This window comes from Aotus nancymaae, unplaced genomic scaffold (assembly GCF_030222135.1).
Source record: "Aotus nancymaae isolate 86718 unplaced genomic scaffold, 86718_ANA_hifiasm-v0.15.2.pri h1tg000022l_1, whole genome shotgun sequence".
Classification (NCBI taxonomy): Eukaryota; Metazoa; Chordata; class Mammalia; order Primates; family Aotidae; genus Aotus; species Aotus nancymaae.
Window position 1 is genome coordinate 34,856,975 of NW_026988435.1, and position 18,186 is coordinate 34,875,160.

The 18,186-nt window shown below is 50.3% G+C and overlaps 1 protein-coding gene across 1 annotated transcript in view; it reads right to left on the minus strand.

Annotated features, from left to right (window-relative positions):
- Nucleotides 1-6,439, minus strand: part of TIAM1 (TIAM Rac1 associated GEF 1) — a 448,148-nt gene extending 441,709 nt beyond the window's left edge. The window contains exon 1 of the mRNA XM_064380092.1: nt 6,280-6,439. The gene's annotated coding sequence lies outside the window, so the exon portion shown is untranslated. The remainder of the gene's footprint in view (nt 1-6,279) is intronic.
- Between the last annotated feature and the right edge of the window lie 11,747 nt (nt 6,440-18,186).

The window sequence follows — 18,186 nt, forward strand, 5'->3', positions numbered from 1 at the left end:
CAAGTGACAGTGCGAGTCTCCGTCTCAAAAAAAAAAAAAAAAAAGAATAAGCCTGTGGTTCTGAGTCTCTGAAAACACTGTCTGAAGAGTGAGTGGGAACGAGCTCATGAGATCCTCTGGACTTTCCTGCAAGAAATTATCATTTGCCTGGAATAGGACCACCCAGCCCAAGTGATGGCCAAAAGATGGCTGGGTTGATAGGGATTGTGTCCCCAGGATCTGAAGAAGCCCTGGAAGATGAGGCCTTGGGCTGCCATCTTTCCTAACAGACACTGGAGGCCTGCAACAAGGCTCAGAGAGGTTTTACAGGGCAGACCCTCGCCCCTATCCCAAGGCCCCTAAGACTCAACAAGCAGACATCACTATTGCCCGATCCCACCTTCCCTCCAGAGCAAGCAATGAGCAGCAAATCCTATTCACCCCATTTCCATGGTCCTGACATCCCTGCTTTACCCAGCAAAGAGGATTCCCAGACTCATTTTTCATTCTCACCTCCCCCTATCCCCAGCTGACCTGGTGGCTTTCTGGGGCTCATTATCACCCCTGCAGAGTGGGAAGAGGAAACGAAGAGCAGGAACTAGGATTGATGGATTGATCTATGTTTACAAGGATAGCAGCTCTCAGACAAGGTGGGAGGGACAGTGGAAGGAAGGCAGGAGAGCGCTCCTTTGGAAACACGCTTGCAAAGGAAGGTTTTTTCAGCAGGATATCCTTCCCATCTTCCTCATGGCCACAGAGAAGCCTATTTGTGTTTTTAAAGAAAAGCAACTGAATCCTCATAGCCCAATCCCCAATGAGCTCCTCCACCCATTCCAAGCTTGGACACTCAGGCCCGCTGCCTCCCAATAAGATCTTTTTCCCAGCACACCTGCATTTGAATCCTTTGCTCTGCCGAGCGTGGTGACTCATACCTGCAACCCCAGCACTTTAGGAGGCCAAGGCGGGCTGATCACCTGAGGCCGGAGTTCGAGACCAGCATGACCAGCATGGAGAAACCCCATCTCTACTAAAAATAGAAAAATTAGCTAGGTGTGGTGGTGCATGCCTATAATCCCAGATACTTGGGAGGCTGATGCAGGGAGAATTGCTTGAACCTGGGAGGCAGAGGTTGCAGTGAGCCGAGATTGTGCCATTGCAGTCCAGTCTAGGCAACAAGAGCAAAACGCCATCTCAAAAAATAAAATATTAATATTAATAAAAAGAATGCTTTGATCTTTAATAAAATGATACTCTAGGGGGGCAGAAGCTGGAATAAATAATATAGTTATTATTTTTTTAAAAACCAAAGACACTTCCCCTTTGCATCTTCCTTCATGAATTCAAAGTGGTCCCAAACAGAAAACATCCACATCATACTTGGGTTTTGCTAGGTTCCAAAACGCTAGATGCCCCTGCTCCAACTACACCCAAGCCTTCCTATTCGGAAAGAAATACTTTGCGACAGGACCAAGCCTCAGAGGGACCTGGGCCCATTCTGAAACTGAGATTGTGCTCAGCTGAAAGAAACTTCCTCCCACAGAGTTCTTCAATGAATCATCACTCTTTGTTTAACATCCTCTGAAAGCAGACAATTGATCGGCTCACAGATCATGACTGAGTGGTACCCCCACCCCCTCCACTTCTGCAAGCGTTCGTGAGCTGAGACCCCACTCCAGGGCTCTGTGATAGGATGCAAAGTCTCCCAGCTCTGCCTCAGCCCAGGGGGAGAAGAATCTCTTCACCTAGTGAAAGAGCTTCAAGGTCTTCTAGAAGAATCTCACACAAGCAATGGAGGAATCTCTGCGGCTTTCCATGCCCACAGTCTAGGCCCTTATGAATTTCTTAATGAGGTCCCTGGAGACCACAGGAACAGGGAAAGTCTTATGCTGGAGGGTGTAGAGGACGGTGCCAGAGGTTGGGAAGGGATGGAAGGGGAAAACTCCACCTAACTATTAATATCATGTACCCCTTTACACTAGGACATTGTTTTATTTTTAAAAACACTCTGTTCCTTGCTGAGTACTGCTTTATTTCTGAATGTCTCTTTTATTTTTTTTTAATAAGTGATTGCCTACAATAAAGATGAGAGAGAATTTTTTTTTTAACACAGGAGTTACAGCTTATACAAAATGGAATATTTACAGATGAAAAGACCTCAAGTTTGGAATTGGGAAAAACTGACACTTTTTACTAGAGACCTACCAATCTGATTTTTTCTGGTCCTGAATTGAGGGGAAAACAAAAAGAGATACACCCTCAGAAACATATCTTCTATCTATTTGCTTAATTTAGAAAGGAAATGTACAGGTAAATATACGTGTATATACAGTATATACATTCACACATCCCCAGTGAAAGTGTGTTTTTGATTTGAAGACCAAATGACTGGCGATCATAAAACAAGGCTCTTAATTTTTTTTTTTTTTTTTGAGACGGAGTCTTGTTGTCACCCAGGCTGGAGCGCAGTGGTACGATCTCGGCTTACCACAACCTCTGCCTCCCAGGTTCAAGTGATTCTCCTGCCTTAGCCTCCCGAGTGGCTGAGACTACAGGCATGCACCACCACTCCCAGCTAATTTTTCTATTTTTAGTAGAGATGGGGTTTCACCATATTGGACAAGCTGGTCTCGAACTCCTGACCTCGTGATCCACCCACCTCAGCCTCCCAAAGTGCTGGGATTACAGGTGTGAGCCACCAAGCCTGGCCAAACGAGGCCCTTTCTTAACCACAAGCCTGAGTCCACAGTGTTCAGCACTCCCGTGAGAATCTGTACCCAGCCTACAGAAACTGAATTCTCTTCCTGGCTTCTCACTCCCACTCCTCTGCCCTCCTCAAACAGGCAGAAGCCCCCTCTCCCAGCACTGATTTTTAGGCAAGGCTTTGATGTGATTCCCATGCTCTCACCCGCCTTCCTCATTTGGAAAAACCAGACGCTTCTACTGTACATCTGTGAAAGTGTTGTCTCTAACGAAGAACAAAAACGAAAAAAAAAAAAGAAAGTGTCTCACAAAACGTGTTTCTCCTTTGGACAGTATGCTCCTTGCAGAAACTGCAGAAGTGTTAACACATGCACCTAGTAGGCCCTCAGCAAAGTCTTCCAAGGGATTCCGGCTCAGGGCTCCAGAATGCTGGGGTTCAGTAGGCACACTCGAACTGCAGGAATCTGGGGGGAAGGAGACAGGCCCAATGCTGCTTTTCCTTTCTGGTTTAGAGGGGGAGGGGAAGAGAGAGGAGCAAGGAGAGAGAACTGCAAAGGGAAAGGAGAGGAAGTCTTTGTCCGGGCTCTTTGGAGGAGCATTAGAGTGGAGTTAAATTGTCAGCTAATGAGATTTCCTAACCACGTGCTCCCTTTTAAGTCTAGGCCCCCGCTGATTTGATCCCCACACAACAGCAGGGGGGAAAGAGGCCTTCAGCGTCCCTAAGGGCCCAAGAATTCTCAGAACAAGTACAAGAAGGATGGGAATCAGTTCACCTTTAAATAGGTTATCGCATTTATTCATTGATATCTAGCAATAATGCTACTGGCCAAGTTCCACATGAACAGCCCAGTAGGGGTTCACGGGAATCAGACTCCACTCCAGGTAACTGAGGCAGGCCCAGGAGAGCAGAAGAGACAGAGTGCAATCCTGAGGGCTTCTGCAACCACTGGACAGACTACAAGTCGAGTTTATGTATGTTTGTTTGCTTGCTTGTTTTGGCTGGCAAAGGCCCCTGGGGTCTACTTTCAAAGAATGTGTTGTTGGACCCAATAATTTATTCCAACAGGCAAAAGGGTGTTAAAACAGGAAGCTGGATTTTTTTTTTTTTTCAATAAAATCTTAGTCTGTCGTTAAGCCTGAGATCATCTTTTTAAACTATTTATCTGATTATGAACTGTTATTTTTTGTTTTTTTCTAAATAAAACTGATTTCTCTTTTTGCCTAAAGAAAACTAGCAGCGCAGAGCTAGTAGAGGAAAAACAAAACACATTCACATTTTGAAGATATTCAATGAAATTGACTCTCTTCTTCTCCCTTCCCTGCTTAGTCAACAGCCTCTTCCGTAAGTTTTATTTCTCCTCTATTCAAAGATAATTACTTAGCAACGTCGATGTTTACCACTCAAAGGCATCCACCCTCCCTTGCCCAGCTTTTTACCTTCAGACACAAAAGAGCGTATGCTGGAAACCAGGAATTTACCGAACTTCTTCAGCTACAAGTCCTAGAAAGTGCTCCCTCCCAGCCTCCAGACCTCTCTTTGTTCAAACCTCCCTCCTTCCTGGACTTAATCATTTTCCACAGCAGTCATTGGTTCACTGGCAACTGCTTTCCACCTGGAAGGGTTTTTCCTTCTCCAAACCCAGGTTTGGGTCCCAGCAGAGTCTCGAAGAGGAAGGAAGAAGGAACAACTAAAACCTAATGGAAATTCAAACACATTTTAAAAAGAGCTGCAAGCGATTAGATAAGCCCAGTTAAACCTAAGGCCAAGTAAAACAAGTCCTGTTTGAAGCTGAGAACAGCAGTCCTTCATGACTTTAATAATTAAAAGAAATCGGGGCTGGGGGAGTGAAGAAAACGGAAAAGGAAAGCGACAAGGGGCCATCCTCTATTACAGATTTCCTCTAACAGAGAATGAACAGGACTCTAATGTTTCTTTTTTTTTTTTTTTTAAAGATAGGGTTTCACCATGATGGCCAGGCTGGTCTTGAACTCCTGACCTCAGGTGATCCACCCACCTCGGCCTACCGAAGTGCTAGGATTACAGGAGTGAGCCACCGCGCCCCGCCAGCTCTAATGTTTCATACGCGGCTGTCACTGTGCTATGAGGTTAATTTATATGGTCGTTTAAGCTCCGCCCCCCTCCCCCCGAGGATACTCCTTATCCCCACTTTACAGATGCGCACACTGAGACGAAGGGAGATTAAGTAGCTCGGCCGGGATTCCCCAGCTGGTGAGTGACACCGAGCAGGTACTGGAACCTGGGTTTGTCTGACCGCAGCGCACAGGATCTCAACCTCTGCTCCAACTCGTGTGCGCCAAGTCAGCGTGCGTGTGTGATCCGGACGGCTCTGACTCGAGATGCCTCACAGCTGCCCCGCGGGACCGAGCGGGTGTCACCGAGGCGGGCACAGACTGCACAGTGTCCCCAAGGGCTCGCGCGCGTCCTTCAAGACCTGCCAGCGAGCGGGAAATGGCAGGCTCCGAGTCAACCTCGGCTGACCCGGGGGCCAGACCAGGAGATGCGACTGGAACCGAGGGAGCGTGGCCAAGTCGGCGCCCCGAGGGCCGCCAGCCGGGACACGGGCGCCCTCGGGTGCAGGGGACCTAGAGGCGCCGCGCGCGGCGGGGGCTGGGCGCGAAGGCGCCGAGACGGCATCGTTCCCCTGCAGCATCCCGCCCCGTGGCCGGGGGGAGGAGGCGTCACCTGACAGCGTGCACCAACTTCTCCAGGTTCGGAGGGGGCAGCTGGCAGCAGCCGGGGCCAGGGGCGCACGGCGCGCTGCTCTCGCCCAATGGCGAGGTCTGTAAACAAAAGCGGGCCCCACGCGGGTCCCGAGCCGGGTGGCAAGGGGCGCGGCGCAGCAGCATCGCAGCCGTGAGAGGGGGAGGCGCGGACGGGATCCGGCGCTGGGACCCTGGGCACGGCCCCCGGGACCTGGCCGCCAGGATGAGGCATTGTCTGCGCACCCGCAGGATTCCGCTTTAAATGCCCCCTCCGGGGCTCGCCGCGGGTCCCGACTCCGCGCGCCCGCCCCGGGTTCTCCGCCCGGTGAGCCCGGCCTCGAGCGCAGCACGGACCGTCAAGGTGAGCACCCAGGCAACATCGCCGAAAAGCCAGGCCCGGAGGTGCTGAAGTCAAGGACCGAGACGCAAACATAGACACAGGCACGCACACGCACGCCCTCCCCGAAGTTGACGAAAATCAGTCGATAAAATACAAAGTGCCGCCGCCGCCGCAGGTCAGCGCTGACCTCCTGCTGCCGAGAAGACCGAATGCCGACGTCCGGACGCTGTCACTTCCATCCGGCGCCGGGCACCCGGGCTGCACGGTCTCGTCTCCGTCCTTCGCGCAAGGGACGCCTCCTCCTGTCCCCCCTCCACGGATCTCCCCACCTCGCAAGTGTGTGAATACGAAAACAATACGAGGAAAGCCCGATCGGGGGGAGCTAGGACCCGCCGGGAGCCCCAGTGTGCGGGAGACTGGGGTCAGAACGCGCCCGGCACGGGCACCGAGGAACCTAGGCTCCGGGCATCCTCGCCGCGGCCCCCCAGGGCGGCTCCGACCGGACGCCCGCGCCCCCCCAGGCCTGCGGTACTCACCCGCGACGGTCGTCCGGGAGCTCCGCGACGGGGCTGGGCACGATGCGGGGCCGCCGGGCCCCTGGGGCTGCGGGCGCCGAAGCGTTCGCGGCGCTGCAGAGCTGCGCGCCCGACGGCGGCGGCGCTGCTCTGCCGGCGCGCTCGGACTCGCTCGCGGTCTGCCAATGGGAGCTGTCAGGGCGCCTCCGCCGGCGGCCTCGGGGGCCGGACCGCGGGAGCCCGTGGGAAACCGAGCTCCGATTGGGCCGCCTGACAATCGCTCCGCCTCCGGCGAGCCAATCCGAGGCGGCGGATGCAGGAGCGGGGCGTTCGGAGTTGGGCTGTAGAACGACCACGGGCGCACGCCGGGTACCCGCGCCGCGGCCCGCCCGGAGCGCGCGGCTGCAGGGGCTCGGGGGGCACGCGCTCCGGGGATGCCTTCCCGCGAGGCTCCGGCAGCGCGGCCCGGGGATATCGCCGGCAGGCAACGGAGGCACGGCGGGCCGGGGGACTACCAGGGAGCCCCTAACAAAGCAGCTTTGGGAGGGCCGGGCGGCCTCCGCCTCCCCCGGCGATAGGTCCGCAAAGCTGCCTGTCACCCCGCATAGGTGGAGGTGGCCAATGGCGTACACAGACCGAGCTCGAGTTGGCGCGCGCGCGCGCGCGACTCGGCATCGGTGGGATTGGTCGGAGGTAAAGGATTTTCCTGCTACCTAAGGCGGAGAGGAAGGGGGATCGGAACGGGGGAGGCGAAGAGCCAAAAAACGTTGTACCTGGGACAGGTGGTCTGGCTCGGGAGGCGTGTGCCTGGCTCTAGGGGGAAACAGGAACTTTTTTACGAGACAAAAAAATCCTAAGGTAAACCCTTCCCGGTGATGCCAGAGGATGTTAGACCCTGACCAGTCTCCAGGTAGGGCACTGTGGCCTTCACCAGATTCCAGGACTCCCGGCGTTCACTAACCGTGCCCAACAAGCGAACCTGCAGTCACAGCGTGGGGCTTGAGCTCACGTTCACCTTCTGGGCAGAGTAAATGACTCGGGCAGCGTTCACGCAGACCTCCTGGGCTCCTCTGTAAAATCCGGAAATAATTGCCGTTTACCTTTCGCAAGGTTGTGAGGGTCAGGAGACGCTGGCGGTGGAGCCTCGAGCGAACCCTCTTCCCTGCACCAGGCCAGAGCTTCCTCCTCTCCTGTAGAGCTCTAGACTTCACCGTTTACCACAAAGGCTGGGATGTTCCTTAGACCTTCATTCCATACGCTCGTTGCCCCAGGGAACGTCTGCGCTCCCCGGGTGATCTTGTTAAAAACAAAAAGAATTGCCCACTCTGGTAGGTAAACCTAAAGGGGAAAATTGAAAGTCATCCTGGATTCCTCCTTCTAACCCTCTCCCATCCATTTTTGTTAACCTCTCGAACCCATGCCACCCATCCTGTCTCACCTGGACCATGGTAAAGGGCTCCCATCGTCTTTCTGTCCCAGGCCTCGCCCCCTGATATCTGTTTTCTACTTTGCAGAATGATCATTCTAAGCAGAAAAATCTCATTGTGCGCTCTCAACTCTGGGTCTTTTTTCTTTCCCAAGAACACATCCACCCCTAGATTCTCCCTTCATTTAACTAATTCCTACCCTTCTTCAGATCCCAGCTTGGCCGCCAAGGCACCCATGCAGTAGGCGTTGCTGAACTACTGTGTAGCACCTGCTCATACAGACCCCGGGAAGCCTCCTGTACCCTGTCAAGGATAGAGGCCCACGTTTCCACTTCCAGTGCTTCCACGCCCTGTCCTTCCCTCACAGCCTGCACGCCTCGGGGCTGAAGTTGCCTATTGCACTGCAGCACTCCATGGAAGCCAGAATCTTCTCTGTCTTCACTGCTGGATCCCAGTCCTAGCACAGCGTTTGGCACATTTGGGGCACTGAAAAAATATGGAATCAATGAATTCTGGAGGAGCTATAATTACAGGCAAGAGCTTTAAGGATTTGAAGTGCTTCTAAAACATCACTTCGAGAAGAATGGGTAGCATGGTGGCTCCTGAAGGGATGCGTCCCCCAGGTTTTATGATGGGTGTTACAGGGAGGTTTTTGAGTCAAGTTTGAGAGATTTTCTAAAGACACTCCTTCCAAAATCAGCTTCGTGTCAGCCAACAGCTTGGAATAGAGAAACATTCCCTTGTAAAGCTTTTCTTTTTTCTTTTTTTTTGGGGGGTGGGGGTGGGGCACGGAGTTTCACTCTTGTCGCCCAGGCTGGAGTGCAGTGGCGTGAGCTCAGCTCACTGCAACCTCTGTCTCTCCAGTTAAAGTGATTCTTCTGCCTTAGCCTCCCGAGCAGCTGGGATTACAGGCACGCACCACCATGCCCGGCTAATTTTTGTATTTTTAGTAGAGGGGTTTCACCATGTTGGCCAGGATGGTCTCCATCTCTTGACCTCGTGATCCACCCACCTTGGCCTCCCAAAATGCTGGGATTACAGGTGTGAGCCACTGTGCCCAGCCCCCTTGTGAAGCTTTTCATCTCAGGACAAAGAGCCATTTCTTGAACCTTTACAAGCCACCATCTAGGGGAAATATATATATTTGAAAATAAATAGAGAGTTTTTCCCTAAAGATGTTTAGAAATACTCTGGCCAGCCAGGCGCGGTGGCTTACACTTGTAATCCCAACACTTTGGGAGGCCGAGGTGGGCAGATCATGAGGTCAAGAGATTGAGACCATCCTGGCCAACATAGTGAAACCCCGTCTCTACTAAAATACAAAAATTAGTTGGGCATGGTGGCGGGCACCTGTAGTCCCAGCTACTCAGGAGGCTGAGGCAGGAGAATTGCTTGAAGACGAGAGGCGGAGGTTGCAGTGAGCTGAGATCACACCACTACACTCCAGCCTGACAAAAGAGCGACACTGTGTCTCAAAAAAAAAAAAAAAAAGTACATCTGGCCATCCTGAAAAGAGCAGACCCTGGAGCCAGTCTGTCTAGTTTCAAGGCTGGTTGCTTTCCAGTTGTAATCTGGGGCAAGTTACTTCAGACCTCTGTGCCTCAGTTTCCCCATTTAAATAAGTGAGATAACAACAGTACCTCATGCCACATAGAGTTGGTATGAGGATGAATGTGTTAATATTAACAATGTGCTGGCTAGACATGGTGCCTGTAATCCTAGCCCTTTGGGAGGCTGAGATGGGCAGATTGCCTGAGCTCAGGAGTTCAAGACCAGCCTGGGCAACACGCTGAAATCCCATCTCTACTAAAAATACAATTAGCTGGGTGTGGTGGCGTACGCCTGTAGACCCAGTTACTTGGGAGGCTGAGGCAGGAGAATTGCTCAAACCTGGAAGGCAGAGGTTAAAGTGAGCCGAGATCCAGCCACTGCACTCCAACCTGGGCAATAGGGCGAGACTGTCTCAAAAAAAAGAAAAGGAAAGGAAAACCTGGATGAGACGATGCAGGAGAAATACCCACTGCCCACAGGGGAGATGGATACATGGAAACCACTGTTCAGGCTCTTTCTCTCGTTCACGTTCTCCCTGAACCCCACTTACCTCAACATGGCAGTACTTTGGCTCCTGGAATCTGCTCGCCGCTGACTGTGGGAGGCGTTGTTCCCACGATCATGGCACTGCCACTGAGGCTGACAGAATTAAGCCAGTCCAGCCTTTGGGTACATTTCCTGACCTTGCAAACCTAAAAAGCTACTGCAGGCTTCTATGCTGTTTCTTACAGGACATCGCTGCTTCACACTGACAGAGGATGGGGCATTTTGATTAAAATACAGACAAATGCCATCTGGCCGAGTATTCTGACATCTTGTCACCTGAGGGCATTGTTGACATCTAAAGAGAACATGGAATTGGCATTAGGGGAAAAAATGGAGTGGTCAAAGGCAGAATCAAGGTTTAGGGCAGGAGAATGAGCAGAAGTTACATTTCTAGTACATGACCCTGGCTGCAACTAAGAGTCAACATTTTCTTCCCCACTGCTTATTGAAAGGCTGACTCCACACAGTCATAGCTGAGTCACAACAAATGGTCCTCCCCAGTACGAAGACACCACTGAGATGAGCCCGCACATGCGCTGTGAGACAGCCCTGCCTCCCCTGTGTTCCTGAGCTGGTCTTTCCCTCTAACAGATGCTCCCTGAGGGCTAGACTTTGGCCTGTCTAATTCACTACTATATTCAAGTGTCTCAAACAGTGCCTGGCACATAGTACGTGCTCAATAAACATCTATTAAATGAATGAAGTTTAGCCTTCTGCATTCTCTACAAGAAGTTTGGCACTTAATTATTTTCTTTTGTGTCATCTATTTGTGGGTGCCTCCTTTGAAGAAAGGACAGGAGGCAACTTATTAAAAAAATAGATCTGGGCTGGGCACAGTAGCTCACACCTGTAATCCCAGCACTTTGGAAATCCACAGCCGGTGGATCACCTGAGGTCAGGAATTCAAGACCAGCCTGGCCAACAAGGCAAAATCCCATTTCTACTAAAAATATAAAAATTATACCTGCAGGAGGCTGGGTAAATTTTAAAAAATAAAATTAGCAGGGCATGGTGGCACACACCGTATTCACACCTACTCAGGAGCAGGAGAATCTCTTGAACCTGGGAGGCAGAGGTTGTAGTGAGACAAGATCGCACCACTGCACTCCAGCCTGAGTGACAGATCGAGATTCCATCTCAAAAAAAAAAAAAAAAAAAATAGGCCAGGCACAGTGGCTCATGCCTATAATCCCAACACTTTGGGAGGCCAAGACGGATGGATCACGAGGTCAGGAGTTTGAGACCAGCCTGACCAACATGGAGAAACCCCGTCTCTACTAAAAATACAAGATTAGCAGGCGTGGTGGCTCATGACTGTAATCCCAGCTACTTAGGAGGCTGAGGCAGGAAAATCGCTTGAACCTGGGAGGCGGAGGTCGCAGTAAGCCGAGATCGTGCCACTGCACTCCAGCCTGGGCGACGGAGTGAGACTCCATCTCAAAAAAAACAGTAAACAGGCAGCCAAATTAACCTTCCTTAGGAAGGTCTTGTGATGCATGGCAACCTTGTCCCTGGGTAAAGAACCTTGTGAGTTCCTCAGATTGTTGATGTACTGATTAGCGCATAACCCACTGACACTGAAAAGTATGCTGATTTCTCTCCGTGTCATAAAGTTTCACTGACTCTTTCAGGTGGACATTTTAGCCTATATGTTGCAATCTGTAGCCAGTTCTTGCAACCTCCGTATTGCACCCTCTAATGAAAAAGGACAACTCAGGTATGAGGAGTCTTCCTCTCTTCTCCTAAACAACTTGTAACAGATTCCAGAACTTTGTTAACGTTGTTGATGTGTCTTCCCCCATCATCAGTCTTCACGATTGACTTCCAAGAAGCCTTTATTAAATTATTTCAGCCTTAATTTTGATTGGCATTGTGTGTGTGTGTGTGTGTGTGTGTGTCTTCTGTTGGTTCTGTTTTGTTTGGAGAACCCTAACACATCCTAATAGTTTTTCCCATAACCATTCAGTATTCCTCTGCGGACTTACTACTCAAAGTGTGGTCTGCAGATCAGTAGCAATGGCATCGCCTGGTGTCAGAAACACAATCTCAGACACCATGCCAGACACTGAATTCAAATCTACATATTAACAGAATGCTCAGATGATTCATCTGTGTATAAAGTTTGAGAAACATATCACTTACTTGGGGTTTATTTATTTATTTAGAGACAGGGTCTTGTCGCCCAGGCTGGAGTGCAGTGGCGGACCTCGACTTACTGCAATTTCTGCCACCTGGTTCAAGCAATTCTCCTGCCTCAGCCTCCCAAGTAGCTGGAACTACAGGCACGTACCATCATGCCTGGCTAATTTTTTTGGTAGGGATAGGGTTTCACTGTGTTGGCCAGGCTAGTCTCAAACTGCTGACCTCAAGTGATCTGCCCTTCTCGACCTCCCAAAGTGCTGGGATTACAGGCCTTAGCCACTACGCCCCATCATATCATCACTTCTTTGAAAATGTTATGCATTTTCAAAGAAAATAACAAACTTCACGCCTGTAATCCAAGCACTTTGGAGGCCAAGGCAGGTGGATCACCTGAGGTCGGGAGTTCATGACCAGCCTGACCAACATGGTGAAACCCCGTATTAAAAAATATATAAAAATAAAATAAAGAGAAAAGAAAATAGCAATATTTAAAACAACTGGCCAGGTGCAGTGGCTCACGCCTGTAATCTCAACACTTTGGGAGGCCAAGGCGGGTGGATCACCTGAGGTCAAGAGTTCGAGACCAGCTTGACCAACATGGAGAAACCTCATCTCTACTAAAAATACAAGATTAGCAGGCGTGGTGGCTCATGACTGTAATCCCAGCTACTCAGGAGGCTGAGGCAGGAAAATCGCTTGAACCTGGGAGGCGGAGGTTGCAGTGAGCCGAGGTCCACCACTGCACTCCAGCCTGGGCAACAAGAGCGAAACTCCATCTCAAAACCAAAACCAAACAAACAAAACTGCTTGGTAAAGGAATTAGTTTAACCAAGGCTTTCTTACCTGAGGACAGATCTGGGGAGTCGGGTAAAAGAGGACCTAGAAAAGAAATCAAGAAGTCAGGACATTTTCCTAGCAACAGTAAATCTTCAATTATGGAGAAGAGACCAAGGCAGCCTCAATATGCAAACTAGCATATCCAACCAATACAAGAAAACTCCAGGTCAGAGAGGCAGGGCCGGGCAAATCAGGCCGCACTGCATTCACAGAGCTAAGCAGTGCCCCCTCTGTAATTTGCTTTATTGCGTTTTATTTTCTGTGTTTTCCCTGAAATGGCAGTTTGTGGAGAAACTCTCCCACTTGGCTGCGAACAGGCTCTAAGCAACAGCAACACTTCTGCAGAATTGGCAGGGACAGCGCTATGGAATATTTCAGAAACTTCAAGGCAAAGGGACAAACAAACAACCAAAAAGAAAAAATCTTCAAAATGTCTTTTCAGAGGAAAGAACTTCCCTGGGAAGGGACCCGTGCATCTCCAGAAACAAACCAATCTGGTTTCATTTTTTCTGCTTCTGCACTCCAGCCTGATTATTAATTCATCAGCGTGGGACAGAATAAAAGCTCCTCCTAAAACAGACTGGAACTACTGCAGGCGGTGGGGTTCTACGGTGATGTTGCAGATCTTGGCCTAATGGGCTTTCTCTTCATTGACACACAAGGTTCAATACTCCTGCCGGCCCCATGAGGTGAGAGTTGAAGCTGCCTCCTTTCCCACCTCCTCCCGGACAAGGGACAAGGGACCATGCAGGGAACCCGCAGGACGCGCACCTGCAGCTCCACCTACCTCAAACCATGCATTTATTCTCTATTCCCTAGAAGTGTCCTCACTCCCCCAGCCTAACAGAATGGCACGGAAAAGGCTGGAATGTAGCCACACCGCCTCAGCAAAACAATCACTAGGCTGAGAGACGCTGCTCTCCACGGGCGGGCAAACTGGGACAGTGGAGCCACAGAAATCACCTCCCTTCTTGGGGTAAGCTGACAGCTTCAGTTTCCATCCATATGGAGTTATGGCCCTTTCTCTCTCTCTCAGTCTCTCTCCCCCACCTCTCTCCTCTCCCTCTCCCTAGAAAGGCAATAATAGTTAAAGGCAAAGAGCCTGGTGATTAAAAAGGAGACTCTGGGCCGGGCACAGTGGCTCACACCTGTAATCCCAGCACTTTGGGAGGCCGAGGCGGGCGGATCACAAGGTCAAGAGATTGAGACCATCCTGGCCAAAATGGTGAAAGCTTATTTCTATAAAAAATACAAAAATTAGCAGGGTATGGTGATGGACACCTGTGGTCCCAGCGACTCAGGATGCTGAGGCAGGAGAATCACTTGAACCTGGGAGCTGGAGATTGCAGCGAGCTGAGATTGCTCCACTGCACTCCAGCCTGGGCAACAGAGTAAGACTAAGTCTCAAAAAAAAAAAAAAAAATTAAAAGGCATACTAGGATTATCTCCCTAGAGCCCCCAAAAGTCTCCTGAAATCAACCTGTCCCTAATCTCATCATATCCACCCCACCTCATTCCTCAAACAAGAACAAACAAATCCCACTGATGTCTTCTTTCGTTTCCCAGGCAGGCAGTTCTTAGCCTTACCATCTAACGAGGCACTGCCCAAGCCGGAAGAATGGGAGGCAGCTTTCACTTAACCTCCCCCTTTCTCCCTCATCTGATACATGCCAAAGCGGTTTCTGGATCTGTCTTCAGAATGACTCTGGACCACATTCCTCTACAGGCCTCTGCTGTTGCCTGAGCCTCCTTCATTTTGTATTTTATATATATATTTAAGACAGGGTCACGCTCTGTCACCCAGGCTGGAGTGCAGTGGCACAATCACGGCTCACTGCAGCCTCAACTTCCCAGGCTCAAGTGATCCTCCCACAACAGCCTCCTGAGGAGCTGGGACGACAGGCAGAAGCCATCAAGCCTGGCTAATTTTTTAATTTTTTTTTTTTTTTTGTAGAAAGGGAGGTCTCATTAGGTTGCCCAGGCTGGCCTCAAACTCCTGTGCTCAAGCGATCCTCCCACTTCAGTCTCCCAAAGTACTGGGATGACAAAGCCACCACAGCCAGCCGTGAGCCTTCTAGAAGGTACAGAATGTGCACTGATTAGAGACACATGCTGATTTAACAAACATTTAAGACTTCCTGCTTTGTGCAATGTAACAGACTGGGGCTGAAGGAAAGGAGAAATACGGACACGCACTGCAGACACACGGTGATAGAGAAGGGTCGGCGGGGAAAGCAATAACTGACATACCGGGCGGGCAGTTCGGCGCTGCACAGGGGCTGATGGGGTGGGCGCTTGCTTCAGTTTCCCATGTCAGCCACGCCCTCCTGATGATCGTGCCCAACAGCGGGGTCCTTAGATAATAAGGCTAAGAACTGCCTGCCTGGAAAACGAAAGAAGAGATGGTGGGATTTGTTTGTTCTTGTTTGGGGAATGTGGTGGGGTGGATATGAGATTAGGGACAGGTTGATTTCAGGAGACTTTTAGGGGGGTCTCTAGGGAGAGAATTCTAGTGTGCCTTTTTTTTTTTTAGACAGTTTTGCTCATTTCCTAGGCTGGAGTGCAGTGGTGCGATATCAGCTCACCACAACCTCCGCCTCCCGGGTTCTAGCCATTCTCCTGCCTCAGCCTCCTGAGTAGCTGGGATTACAGACATGAGCCACCACACCTAGCTAACTTTGTATTTTTAGTAGAGACAGGGTATCTCCATGTTGGTCAGACTGGACTCGAACTCCTGACCTCAGGTGATCGGCCCACCTCTGCCTCCCAAAGTGCTGGGATTACAGGCGTGAGCCACCGCACCCAGCCCCTAGGTGTGCCTTTTAATTTTTTTTTTTTTTTTGAGACTGAGTCTCACTCTGTTAAGGTTTGAGTTTACTTTTTAAGTACTATATTACTTCCTGCAGGCTGCCATAACAGAATACTGTAGACGGCATGGCTTAAACAACAGACATTCACTGTCTCCCAGTTCTGGAGACTAAAAGTTCAAGATCAAGGTGCTAGCAGATTTGGTTTCTCCTGAGGCCTCTCTTCTTGGTTGGCAGACAGCCGCCTTCTCGCTGTGTCCTCACATGGTCAGGTGTCTCTCTGTATCCAAACTTCCTCTTATAAGGACTCCAGTCAGATTGGATTGGTGCCTACCATCATGGCCTCATTTTCACTGAATCACCTCTTTAAAAGGCTTATCTCCAAATGCAGCCAGATTCTGAGGAACTGGGGGTTAGGGCTTTAACAGATGAATTTTGAGGGGACACAATTCAAGCCATAACAAATACTCAACATCCCACCCGTGTCTTCTACATGCTGTAGAAGATCACACCACTGCACTCCTGCCTGCGCAACAGAGCTGTAAAGAATAAACATGCATTCTGGGCGCGATGGCTCACACCTGTAATCCCAGCGCTTTGGGAGGCCGAGGTGGGCAAATCCCTTGAGCCTGGGGAGTTGGAGACCAGCCTGGGCAACGTGGTAAAACCCCGTCTCTACCAAAAATACAATAATTAGCCAGATGTGGTGGCGTGTGCCTGTGGGCCCAGCTACCCGGGGGGCTGAGGTGGGAGGAGGGCTGGAGCCCAGAAGTTGAGGCTGCAGTGAGCTGTGATCGCGCCACTGCACTCAGGTATGGGTGACAGAGCAAGACCTTGTCTCAAATAAATTAAATAAAAAGAATAATAAACACACCATAGCCAAATATTTGGATCTGCATAGATACCCCTTCCCCTTGGGTTTCTGCCTTTTTTTTTTTTTTTAAAGATGAGGTTTCACCATGATGGCCAGGGTGGTCTTGAACTCCTGACCTCAGGTGATCCACCCACCTCGGCCTCCCAAAGTGCTAGGATTACAGGCGTGAGCCACCGCGCCCAGCCTTGCCTAGTTTTTTTAGTTGAGTGACTGTTAAATTGAATTAAATTCTTTGGTTAGTTAGCAAAGGGTCATGGAAAAAGTGTCTCTCTTCTCAGAGGTGTTTTTTCTTTTTTAAAAAAATAAAGAATGGGGCCAGGCGCGATGGCTCATGCCTGTAATCCCACACTTTGGGAGGCAGAGGTGGGCGGATCATGAGGTCAGGAGTTCAAGACCAGCCTGACCAACATGGTGAAACCCTGTCTCTACTAAAAATACAAAAATTAGCCAGACGTGGTGGCACACACCTGTAATCCCAGCTACTCAGGAGGCTGAGGCAGGAGAACCACTTGAACCGGGGAGGCGGAGGTTGCAATGGGCCAAGATCATGCCACTGCACTCCTGCCTGTGCAACAGAGCGAGACTCCATCTCAAATAAATAAATAAATAAAAGAATGGGTAAAATACATTATTGAGATTTCCAGGGGTTTCATGTAAAAGCCAGTCAGTAAAGGAGAACAACGGTTATGAAGACTCGGATCAAAAGAGAGAAGGGCCCAGGACAGAGTGCAGGAGCACAGTACCCGGAGCCTCAGGGCAGAGACCTCCTCCACTTGCGAAAGGAGCCCTTTCTCACCACCCTCCACATGTCCCGAATTGATCCATGGCTGTGACTCCGCTCCCATCCATAGGTGCCCTTCAATAGCTACATTATTCGTTCCTTTCAGCATGTAAGTTAGTTTCTCCCCCTCTAAAACAAGTGCTGCTTTTATCCTCTCAAAACTGAAGTAACATTCCAGGCCCTGTTATTGCAAATGATCGGTCAAGCCTCGGTATTCTAACGTCTAAGCTGGTATCTGAAAAGCGTAGTAAACCCCGCTAGCCAGCCATTTTCCTCTGCATTTACTTCTCATTCTTGGGTAATTTCTCTGGCCAGCCGATGGAAATCTAAAAGATTAGTGACTTTTCTTTCCCCTCATTCATTAGCCCAAGATAATTCCTGACAGAAAATTCACAACTTGGACATTATTGTAATTCTTTTTTTTTTTTGAGATGAAGTCTTGCTCTATCGCCCAGGCTGGAGTGTAGTGGCGTGATCTCGGTTTGCTTCTACTTCCTGGGTTCAAGCGATTCTCCCACCTCAGCGTCCCAAGTAGCTGGTATTATAGGCACCCACCAGCATGCCTGGCTAATTTTTGTAGCTGGTCTTGAACTCCTGACCTCAGGTGATCTGCCCACCTCGGCCTCCCATAGTGCTGGGATTATAGGCTTCAGCCACCAAGCCTGGCCTGTAATTCATTTTCTTTTCTTTTTTTTTTTTTTTTGAGACGGAGTTTCGCTCTTGTTGCCCAGGCTGGAGTGCAATGGCGCGATCTCAGCTCACCGCAACCTCCGCCTCCTGGGTTCAGGCAATTCTCCTGCCTTAGCCTCCTGAGTAGCTGGGATTACAGGCACGTGCCACCGTGCCCAGCTAATTTTTTGTATTAGTAGAGACGGGGTTTCACCATGTTGACCGGGATGGTCTCGATCTCTTGACCTCGTGATCCACCCGCCTCTGCCTCCCAAAGTGCTGGGATTACAGGCT